Raw genomic sequence first — 12,465 nt, 5'->3', positions numbered from 1 at the left:
AATCCAGCCCACTTTTCTAGCATTCTATGAAATCCTCTAAGGTCAATTAGGATCTACTAAAAAAAACCCTTAGGGTTTGTTACTATTGATAAGTATCAAGACATCAACATGTTCAGTTAATTCAAGATAGAATCTGCTCTGGCTGGGAGGCGGACAGGGGAAAAAAAAAAAAAAAAGAATCTGCTCTGGCTGCGTAGTTGGAAAAATGATGCGCCAGTGAATCTACATGGAGTGTGTCACTGAAGAGATTCTAAGATAATGAATTATCCACTGGTGTTGAGAAATGTTTTTACACCAAAAAACTGCATCAAATTATAGCAAAAAAGTCACAAACTCCATAAAATATATGGTCCATTCAGTAAAGCCATGGAAACTTAATGAGAACAATTCCCAGGATAGATCTAATTTCAAAATGGACTTGATCATATTCTCCCCACAGATTTACCATATCATGAATATAGAATATGGACAGTAGATGAACTTTCAACCATGTATATGATCTAAACAAAACAAAGACAAACTACTATTAGAAAGTTCTCCTAAAGTATGTGATCTGTAAAATGCAGTGGCAAAACTAGTCATTTGAGAGGTCACACCCAGTGGTGCTTAGCGCTTATTCCTGGCCGCACACTCAAGGATCATTTCTGACAAACTCAGGGATTATAAGTAGTGTCAAAACTTGAATCTGAGTCACCTGTGTACAAGGCAAACCCCTTAGCCACTATACTATCTCTCCAGCCCTCAAAAGAGTGCATATTAATTCAAATTTTGGTCACATGCCTTATTCAAGCAGTACCCATGTTCTTCCATAGAGAATTTCTTGAGTGACACTGATTTTTTTTTTTATATTTTTGGTTTTTGGGTCACACCCAGCAGCACTCAGGGGTTACTCCTGGGTCTACGCTCAAATCACTCCTGGCAGGCTTGGGGACTATATGGGATGCCGGTATTCGAACCACCGACTTTCTGCATGCAAAGCAAATGCCCTACCTCCATGCCATATCTCTGCCCCAACACTGATTATTTTAAGTGCGATTCACAAGGGACCAGAGAGACAGCTCACAAGTTAAGAATTTGCTTAGAATGTGGCTGAGATCACAATTGTAGTGAATCCTTGCACTGCCAGACATGTTCCTAAGAACCACTGAATGTGGCCCAAAAAGCAAAAGATATTAAGTATATTCTACAAATTTGTTTTACTCATATGATTTTATATGAACTATAGCCTCCTTGCATTTGATGCATATGGTTGATATCTACATTTTCATCACATTTAATAACGGTTCAAGATGTCATTTAGATGTGCTTGTAAATGTTAACATTGAAAACTATCAGTCTTTTCATCTATACAATAGAACTCAAATACTATAGAGATTTAATAGCACCAATATCTATTTTAAAGACATATGTATAAAATATTTTATAGTCATATGTCATATTATTTAATTTATTTATTTATTTTGCTACACCCAGTGACACTCAGGAGTTACTCCTGGCTATGCGCTCAGAAATCGTTGTTGGCTTGGGGGACCATATGGGACGCTGGGGGATCCAACCATGGTCTGTCCTTGGTTTAGCACGTGCAAGGCAGATGCCCTACCACTTATGCCACAGCTCTGGCACCCACATTATTTAAATACCCCAACTCTTTACCGTCAAAGTTTTCCATTTCTTTTTTTTTTTTTTTAGTTTTTGGGTCACACCCAGCAGCACTCAGAGGTTACTTCTGGCTCTATGCTCAGAAATCGCTCCTGACAGGCTTGAGGGGACCATAATGAGATGCCAGGATTCAAACCACCATTCTTTTGCATGCAAGGCAAATGCCCTACCTCCATGCTATCTCTCTGGCCCCAGTTTTCCATTTCTTGACTAGAGAAATTAACATATGTAAGTAGAAATGTTCATGTTTTTGTTTCCTGGGATCATTGTACTCTAAGTGTTAATATTCTTTCCTCGGGTTTAATGACCTTTTCATGAAATAGCACATACTTTCAATCAAAGCAGCACAAAATTTTTTTCAAATTGTAATAACTATAATCCTGAAAATAAAGTTGCATTGAAAGTGCATCATTTAACAAAATAAATGTGACTATTTTATTGTTAAATTAATTATCCTTAAGATAAATTCATTTTGGGGCTGGAGAGATAGCATGGAGGTAAGGCGGTTTGCCTTGCATGCAGAAGGTTGGTGGTTCAAATCCTGACATCCCATATGGTCCCCTGAGCCTGCCAGGAGCGTATTCTAAGCATAGAGCCAGGCGTAACCTCTGAGTGCTGCCGGGTGTGACCCAAAAACCAAAAAAAAAAAAAGGGGGGGGGGTCGGGAATGGGCGCTAGAGGTAAGGTGCCTGCCTTGCCTGCGCTAGCCTTGGACAGACCATGGTTCAATCCCCCGGCGTCCCATATGGTCCCCCAAGCCAGGAGCAACTTCTGAGCGTACAGCCAGGAGTAACCCCTGAGCGTTACCGGGTGTGGCCCAAAAACCAAAAAAAAAAAAAAAGATAAATTCATTTTAACTGAACACATATCAGCACCTTGCCACTTGCTATTTTTCTTATTAAAGGTATAAGCAAGAAAAATACTTCATTTACATGGAAATAGAAGATATTTCATTATCACAATGTTATTCAAGTCTTTGAATAGCCTTGGACAAATATGTCATGAACATCAAAGTTACCTCTATCAGCTAAAATATCAATTCAATAGTTCTCATTTTTCTTAGATCTCTTAAAACATATTATCCAGATGTTATAGTCCAGCCAGATGCCAATCTATGGGGCTCTTCTTTCATTGGTTTCTCCCAGAGGTGTTTTGCACTTGTGGAATCTGTATAGATGAGTGGAAGACTACTATCAGTGGTAGCTAGCTGCTTCCTCTGCAGGATTTCGAGGGGGAAAAAAAAAGACAAAAATCAAGGAAACATAAAAGAATTCCCTGAAAAATTATCTGGCAAAAATCCTTACACTTTCAATTGGACCTTGAGCACTATATCCTGCAGTCTGAGAACTACTGGTCAATAATTCGGAACTGCAGGTTCCTGTAGGATAACAGCCTGCTAAGAAACACTGTTTAGATAGGATGCTTGAAGAGACTTGGATGCGATCCATCTCTCCAGATGGGGTTCCCAGACCACCTGCATCCAATGTGACCTGAATGTTTATTTAATATGTTTATATGAAGATTCCTAGATGCTGTCCAGGCCAAGTGTATATTTACTGAGAGGAACCCATGAAGCTGTTTGTTTAACCAGCAGTCTGTGTTTCCTAAGCACACTAAGGTTTGAGAAAAATAGTTGTGGTAATCTGCTTTGCTTTAGGAATCTAATTGAACTGGCAGAAGGGTGGTTAATTTTATTTTAATCTGCATCTTAATGATCACTTATTAACATTTTGACCATACCTGTCATTACTTAGTTTTTATTTTTTGTCCTGGTATTTTGTAAAAGTCCCCAACGGATAAATACCTGGTTCATTATGTTTATGTTTATCAAAATGGCATTGCGCATATTGGTATTTAGATCAGTATCTCCTACTACAAGAATGCTTAGGAAGTTTATTTTATAAAATTAGGTCTAGAAGCATAGTCTTTCCATATTGATGTGGTATGAGAATGGTTACACATTGCAGTGACATTTACGCTGATCCTGATTTTCCTTTTGTTTTGCCAGAAGCTCATAAACTAATTTTGTTTTGCTTTTGGAAAAGCCAAACCTGATACTGCTCAGGGCTTCCTCCTGGCTCTGAGCTTAGGAATTACACCTGGCAAAGCTCAGGAAACCTTATGTGCTACTGGAGATTAAACATTTCTGCATGAAAGACAAGAGTTTTAACCACTGTACTAACTCTCTAGGCCTGATTTAAGTTTTAATCACAACATCTAGGTTAAATATTTTCATAAAAATTTATATTCTCATTTTTATAAATCCTGACCTAATTTTAAAAAGTTGAAGAGACAATGCTTTTCTAATATGCTATACTTAAATCTCAATCATTGATGTAATTTCTGCAAGCAACTTAGGCCAGAAATTTCAATGATATTTTTTGATATTGTATTTAATTTATTTGTTTGTAGATTCACATAATCTAGGCTAACTTATATAATTTTATAACATTTGATAAACATTTAATAAAGAACTAACCTAGAATTTACTATTTTAAAAATAGTCATAGCTAATATTTTGTTTTTATATATGCAGATATATTCATAAATATATAAAGTTCATTTACAAAATTTGAATAATACTGTGCACTTAATTTTAAATTCTGCGGTTACTTAACATGATATCTATTAAAGTCATTAAATAGTCTTGATAGATACTATTTTTTAATTCCTTTTGGGTATGTCAAAACTTTATATCTTTTGGTCATTTCTACTTGCTTTTTAGAAATATTCTGATAAGCATATCAATCTTTTTATACTTATTTATTATTACATTGGAAAAGCTTGTAGACATAAAAATGACTGGATCAATGGGTAGAAAGACTCAAATGCTCCTGTGATATTTAACTAATATTTATTAATATTTTATTAATGTTCTCTAAATCTATTCACTCTCCTTCTGCCCACCCTCAATTCATGCCCTACATCAGTTTCCTTCCCCAATCTCCTTTTCAAACCCTGACGTGCTCATTGAAGTCCTGGCATCTCTTACCTTGGCGGGCAGGAACATTCCCCAGCCTATGGTCTTCCTCTCCTCTTCTCTTCCTGTTTCATTCATTCCCTTTTTCTCCTCTTCTTTCCTCTTCTATCTTTCTTTTTCCCCTTCTCCATGGAGATGGTATCTTTTTTAGCATTTGTACCTGCCATGCCATAAATAAACTTAAGGGGAATTTAGCCTACCAGATGTATCCCCAGATTTCCCTGGTGTAGAGAGCTGAAATAACCCCCAAGGGGCTCCTCAAAAGGCCCACTGTGGATGCTTCTTCTGAGGGGACAGTTGAGGAATTCTGAAAGAGATATTTTTAAAGTTCATGATATGGTATCGACATTACATTTTCTGTAATGTTTGGCTATCTCTCCCCTGACAAATCTCAGGCAAATTTATGGCCTAATCAAGTAATTTGGCTCAGAAATTCCAGCACCAAAGATTACTAAGAGAACCCATTTTCTGGATAATATTTAGCACCAAAATCAAAGACAATATTTTTTCTCTTTTTCAAGTACATCCATGTTGCTTCGGTGACTGGTAATTAAGGGTATAGCCAGAATGCAGATCTTGAGCTATTGATTCTTCCCAGAAAATGTGAACTACACCTCAGTGGATTTAGCTCTTTTCTTTCCTTTACCTCTAAAACAATGGAGCCATGTCAGCGAAGATCATGTTCCTAGATTTTTTTCTACTTCTTAATAATCCCTTATTTTGCATTTGAAGTTAGCTTGTAAGGAGCTGCCTTAAGTTGTGACCTTCTCCTTCGTAACTCAGAATTTTTATGGCTCATACCATAGCTTAAATATTGTCTACTGTTAAACTTTGCTTTGTGATTGTAAACATTCTTCTCAATATCTATAACTAGTTTTATCCCTTATAAAATCCCCTGCTTAAAAATTAAACTTGTAGCACATTTGCCAGACGTGAGTTCCCATACTTCGTGTGAAGTAATTATTTCTTCAATATCTTTTCTTGTGCCGGCCCGGGGAACCCACTCTCCCTGAAGTGGATTCATTGAAATCCCACTGGCGCTGTAGGACAGAAGGTACCTTCAGCATGCATTTTCCTTTGCTCATCTTATCCTTTCACTCTTCTTTGTCATTCCATGGGTTATGCTTTTCGGAGCAATTTACTATGATAAGCAACATTATATGTTTCTAATTTAAAATGTTCCTATTCTTTCCATTACTGAGTAATAATTTTGAGTTTGTCTGTTGGTCCTTGTTCCCTAGAGTTGTTTCTATTATAGATAAACATAAATCCATGTTTAGTGCATGCACACACAAAGTAGAATTGTGTATCTTTTTTCATAGATATAGTCTTCTAAAACTTGCTTGAAAACATTGCAGAACTAACCAGAGTCTCCCAGACCTATTTGATCTACTTTCCTTTTCCTAGACACAGAAAAAAAAATTACTCATTACTAGGGCTAGAAAGATAATACAAGAGGCATTTATCTTGTATGCAGTAGACCTTGGTTCAAATATGCAGCATCAAGCATTGGTCCTATAGTACCACCAGGAGTCACCCCTGAGCACAAAACTGTAAATGGCACTCGAGTATGCCCACCCTCTCCACCCTTCAAAATTTGTTGTGGCCCCTGGAAATGTACCTTATTTAAGTAAACAGAATTGCCCCCCATTGTTCCAGAGGCGATTACCATCATCCTGCTAGAAGCATCAGGACCACAAAAATCATTCCTTAGTCTCACTTCAAGTGTCCTTTCATTTGATCTGCCTCCTGAAGACCTGCCTTGATCAGTGAACACAACTGGTCTTGCTGAAAAGGTTCCCAGTCTAATTTCAACCTTTGATTCATCTTTCCTTTATGATTTTATTCTTTGATTTACCTTTCTTTTAGTTCAAATTCTACATATATTTCAACATCAGCTTAGAAAACAGCCCTCCTCTTCTTAGAAGCAATTGCTTTTGTCATCAGCACTCATAGAATCCTGTATTTTAATGTTTCAAAATGTATTCCCCTGCCTCTTGCACAATTCTGGTGAACCCTGAAAATAAAGGAACAAGATTTGTATCTCAGCCTTTGCAGCCATGTCCTAGGTGAGGGACTAGCATATACTCAGGCTCAACAAGTATGTGCTATATGAATGAAGTAATGCTAAGTGGAGACACAAAATAAAGATGAAGGGAAGGGTAGTTGAAAGTACCAGCCCCCTAACAGAGTTACCACTCAATTTTATACCTATTGAGGTAGCCTTCATGTCATGCCTGTCAGATTTTAGATGCCATTTGTTTCTTAAAATTATGAACTAGTGGTCTGAGCGATAGCACATCAGGTAGGGCATTTGCTTTGCATGTGGCCAAACCAGATTCAATCTCCGGTATCCCATATGGTCTCCCACACCTGACAGGAGTGATTTCTGAGCGCAAAGCCATTAGTAACCTTTGAATGCTGCTGGGTGTGGCCAAAAAAAAAACCAAAATAAAATAAAATAATGTACTAAAGGGTTTACAGTGGGAAAGGCAGATTTATAGCATATATGACTGCTAGACCTTCAGTATAGGGAACTGTGAGATACTAAGACGGAATACTTGAAAACATATTTGCTGAGGACTATGTGACCTACTTAGAAACAGGGCCAATAATTTAGAAATATTTGTTGAGAGATTGGAGAATTTAAAATATATGATCCACATTTGGAAAAACTTCCTACTACCTTAGAGGAGAAGTAGAAATCTCATGGAAGAACAAAATTCCTGTTAATTTGCAACTCAAGTTCTCCATGCTCAAGGTCTTGGAATTCACCTTACGTCTTAAACTAGGATTAAACTAAATCTTAGTATAGGATTAAACTAAAATATCCAAGTGATCTTTTGGACAACTCATGAGCAGCTGAAAATACCAGTGCAAGAATGTTACTCATCTCAGTGAGAAGAGCATATACCTGAACGCAGACAAGGGACGCAGAAAATCTCGTCATTGCTAATAATAACCAGCAGGTGGCGCAGCAAAACTCAACACTCAATAGTTCATTCAGTAGGGCAAACCCACACCTTGCTAAAATGAATTCCAGCATCGATATCAGTGACTTCCACCTCAATTTTCACTTCATTATTTATTTTATTTTACTTTATTTTATTTTATTGGGGGGGGGTAGTCCACACCCTGCGGCGCTCAAAAATTACTCTTGACTGTGCTCAGTTATCGCCCCTGGCAGGCTCGAAGGACCATATGGGATACTGGGAATCGAACCAAGGTCCATCCAGGATCGGCCGCATGCAAGGCAAACTCCTTCTACGACTGTGCTATTACTCGAGCCCCCCATCTTCAACTTTTAAAGTTATAATGATATTATATAAATTTAAAAATAGGTAGATTATATTTAAAACAATGCTCATGCATTCTCTGAACGTATTGCTGTTTAACTGATATAAATGCTGTGTAATAAGGTATTACAATAAGTTTCTTCCAAACATCATGAAGTTCAATTTAACAACATCAATTTAATTTGAAATTGATCAGAGGAGTAAAATTTACACTACGGAAATTAGTAAATACTACAAATCAGTACTGCAGGGAGCTATTGCTACAAACATTCACCAAATGCTAGAAGACAGAGGAAGGGGAGCCTTCCTTTAAATTACACAGGAGGCAGAAAGTTAGATCGCCACCATTTCAATTGGCCTTTAAGTATAATGTAGACAACAGCAGTATGCAGTAACTAAAAGAAAATGCACTTTGTCCTTAGCACTGAGTCTGAATAGATGCTCTTCAATTTATTAGATATAGATTTTGGGACGACTCATGGTGTCTGTTTATTTGTCAAATAATATGTTTTTAAAGAATACCTACTTCATATGACTATTGTAAGGATTAAACAAATTTATATATGTACATCACCATAACAAGCTATAGTGAGTTGGCTGTTATTATTGCTAAAAGGTTGTGTGGGGTATAGGAGAGATAATACAGCAAGTCAGGCACTTGCCTTGCATCAACTGACCTAGGATTGATGTCCAGTATCCCCATGTGGCCCCACACACTGCTAAGTGATCTCCGAGTATAGAACCAGGAATAAGTCTTGAGCACATCTAGATGTGGCAAAAATTATTAAGTACTTAAACAAATAAATAAATCTTAGATGGTGGGAATATAATGCTCATGAGAGAGGTATAATACCGATGAGAGAGGTTTGATAAATAACAAATATCTACATGAATTCTAAGATTTTGAACCCTTTATTAGTCATACTATTCTTTTTTGGGGGGGAGGTCATACCCGGTAGCACTCAGGGGCTACTCCTGACTCTACACTCAGAAATTGTCGCCGGAAGGCTCAGGGGACCATATGGGATGCCGGGATTCAAACCACCGTCTTTCTGCATGCAAGGCAAACACCTTACCTCCATGGTATCTCTCCGACCCCCCATACTATTCTTTTAAAGTTATTTGCACTTTAATTTAAATTTTATTACATATAACTTAAGGAGATTGACTATTGTCTACATATCATTTTTTACTAGTTAATATTGTGTAGAAATTTTGATGCAACTAATTGTTAATAAGAGAAAGATACAGGAAATGAAATAATAAAGTCTATAAAATTTAAAAATGTTTATTTTCACATAAATAATGACAGATTTTATTATATTTTGATACAAAATAACAAGTGTGTACTGCTATACATTCCTTTGGGAAATAAATCATCATTTTATTTAATTTTTTTAAATTTCCAAGATTTTTTACCCTGACTTCTTTTTGTTTTTTGTTTGTTTGTTTTGTTTTTTGGGGGGTCACACCCAGCAGCGCTCAGGGGTTACTCCTGGCTTTATGCTCAGAAGTTGCCCCCTGCAGGCTCAGGGATCATATGTGATGCCGAGATTCGAACCACCGTCTTTCTGCAAATGCCCTACCGCTGTGCAATCTTTCCGGCCCCGATCCTGACTTCTTAAATGTTTTTGTAGGTATCAGGAAAAAAAAAATCAATTGATAATTCCTATAGAGCATAGTATTTAATACAAGCATATGTTGACTTGTTTGACTCAAACAGATTGTTACTTTGTTCATCTAAGGTTAGGAATTTCCCCCTATATTTGATTAACATGGTTTTAGAATAAATTCAGGGAATGATCTCTCAGCGTGGCATAAAGGAATGAGAAACATCTAAAATAATGAGATGTGTGATTCATTCAGAAAACATGAGCTAAACGCCCAGAGTTGATGTATTAGGAAGGTCTTGATCTGTTGGATCTAAACTTGGAGTTATACATAATTTAGGGTGTTTACTGTTTTCTTCTTTCTTTCTTTCTTTCTTTCTTTCTTTCTTTCTTTCTTTCTTTCTTTCTTTCTTTCTTTCTTTCTTTCTTTCTTTCTTTCTTTCTTTCTTTCTTTCTTTCTTTCTTTCTTTCTTTCTTTCTTTCTTTCTTTCTTTCTTTCTTTCTTTCTTTCTTTCCCTTTCTCTTTCTTCTTTCTTTCTTTCTTTCTTCTTCCTTCCTTCCTCCCTTCCTTCCTTCCTTTTCTTCCTTCCTTCCTTCCTTCCTTCCTTCCTTCCTTCCTTCCTTCCTTCCTTCCTTCCTTCCTTCCTTCCTTCCTTCCTTCCTTCCTTTCTTTCTTTCTTTCTTTCTTTCTTTCTTTCCTTCTTTCTTTCTTTCTTTCTTTCTTTCTTTCTTTTTCTTTCTTTCTTTCTTCCTTCCTTCCTTTTCTTCCTTCCTTCCTTCCTTCCTTCCTTTCTTCCTTCCTTCCATCCTTCCTTTCTTTCTTTCTTTCTTTCTTTCTTTCTTTCTTTCTTTCTTTCTTTCTTTCTTTCTTTCTTTCTTTCTTTCTTTCTTTCTTTCTTTCTTTCTTTCTTTCTTTCTTTCTTTCCTTCCTTCCTTCCTTCCTTCCTTCCTTTCTTTCTTTCTTTCTTTCTTTCTTCCTTCCTTCCTTCCTTCCTTCCTTCCTTCCTTCCTTCCTTCCTTCCTTTCTTTCTTTCTTTCTTTCTTCCTTTCTTAATCTTTCTTTCTTTCTTTCTTTCTTCTTCCTTCCTTCCATCCTTCCTTCCTTCATCCTTTCTTTCTTCTTCCTTCCTTCCTTTCATCCGTTTTTTCTTTCTTTCTTCTTCTTTGTTCCTCCCTTTCTACCTCCCTCCTTCCTTCCTTCCTTCCTTCTTTCCTTCCTTCCTTCCTTCCTTCCTTCCTTCCTTCCTTCCTTCCTTCCTTCCTTCCTTCCTTCCTTCCTTCCTTCCTTCCTTCCTTTCTTTCTTTCTTTCTTTCTTTCTTTCTTTCTTTCTTTCTTTCTTTCTTTCTTTCTTTCTTTCTTTCTTCCTTCCTTCCTTCCTTCCTTCCTTCCTTCCTTTCTTTCTTTCTTTCTTTCTTTCTTTCTTTCTTTCTTCCTTCCTTCCTTCTCTTCCTTCCTTTTCTTCCTTCCTTCCTTCCTTCCTACCTTCCTTCCTTCCTTCCTTTCTTCCTTTCTTCCTTCCTTCCTTCCTTCCTTCCTTCCTTCCTTTCTTTCTTTCTTTCTTTCTTTCTTTTTTTCTTCCTTTTTTTAAATTATGCAGTCAAGTTTTCCACATTTGGGGAAATCGCAGGGGTCAGAACATCCAGGGTGCAATGGATAAGCCTCACCCTGGGAAAACCACCTTCATGATCACGGTATCTCCCCTGCCAGATAAGTATTACTGTTTTATTTTTTAATGTTTTGGGGTTTTTTTTGGGGGGTCATACCTGGGTTGTTTGGGGACTAACTCATGGATTTACACTTGGGAGTTACTTCCAGAGATACTCAAAGGACCATAAGATGCTAAGGATTGGATAGGGGTTGGTAGGGTGAAAGGTAAATGTCCTATCTGCAAATACCCTTATCTACCTATGGCTCCAACACCTCTTTTTAAGTTTCAAGTTGCCAAGTATTTTCTGGAAGTTTGACAGAACACAGGAAAGGCTCCCCTCCATGATCCTTTCTCTTAAATAATTTCCTGCCTGAGGTCAGAGAAAAACTCAATGACCCACTAATGCATTTATAGCTGCAGAAAGCTTTGGAGCTCTGAAGGTGATTGGTCAGGGATGGACAAGACATACACTAGGGAGAACTCTAAAACTGGACACAGGTTCTCTACTTATTCACCAACTTTTAATTCATTCCTTAATTATAAACATGGGTTAATACCTATTGTTTTTTATCTATGCTTTACATTGTAGGTAGTACTAATGAAACTTTATTTTAAAAGCTAAAGGAAGGGTCAGACTCAGGGCTTAGAGTATATGCTTTGTATATGTAAGGTATATCCATAGTACCATCAGAGTGGCCCTGGCAGGCCACACAGCCCTGGTGGGGCAGCAACCGCATCTTTCTTAACCTGGCCAAATATCTCTGGGAGTGATTCCCCCAGGACCCCTGGGCACTAATTGGGAGGTAAACCCATCCAAAATTAATATTTAAAAATAAAAAGAAATGAATACCTAGATACCTCAAAATTAAGCAGCCATGAGGCAATCTATCATAAATAATAGTTTGCATGAACAAATCAAGTGACTAGCAACAGAGATACTCTGCCAGCTGATCACTGATGTTCCAAGTTCAGCAGAAAGCGCATTGCCATTTTTAGAATTCCTCTGTCATACAATATCTTTGTTGCCTCAGGGGAAAAACATGTGATACTCATAGTCATTTGAGACTACAGCTGCCTGACTGCCCAGTTCCATTCAGAACTATTTTGGCATTGCCACAGCTGTGGTTGGGCCCAGATGGTTAGAAACTTGTGGAGTCATAAGAATACAGCCAAAGACTAACACAAACTGACAAAGAGACTGTCAAACTTAACTGAGTGCTTCCTTCCCCTACTCCTAAACTAGCACCACACCTCAGGCTCTTACAGATGTA

General features: G+C 37.4%; 1 pseudogene; it reads right to left on the bottom strand.

The window, feature by feature from the left end:
- Nucleotides 1-11,130: 11,130 nt before the first annotated feature.
- On the bottom strand, nucleotides 11,131-11,261 carry LOC126008083 (uncharacterized; annotated as a pseudogene).
- Between the last annotated feature and the right edge of the window lie 1,204 nt (nucleotides 11,262-12,465).

This window comes from Suncus etruscus, chromosome 4 (genome assembly GCF_024139225.1).
Source record: "Suncus etruscus isolate mSunEtr1 chromosome 4, mSunEtr1.pri.cur, whole genome shotgun sequence".
NCBI classification, from domain to species: Eukaryota; Metazoa; Chordata; class Mammalia; order Eulipotyphla; family Soricidae; genus Suncus; species Suncus etruscus.
This window is presented reverse-complemented; position numbering and strand designations above follow the sequence as displayed.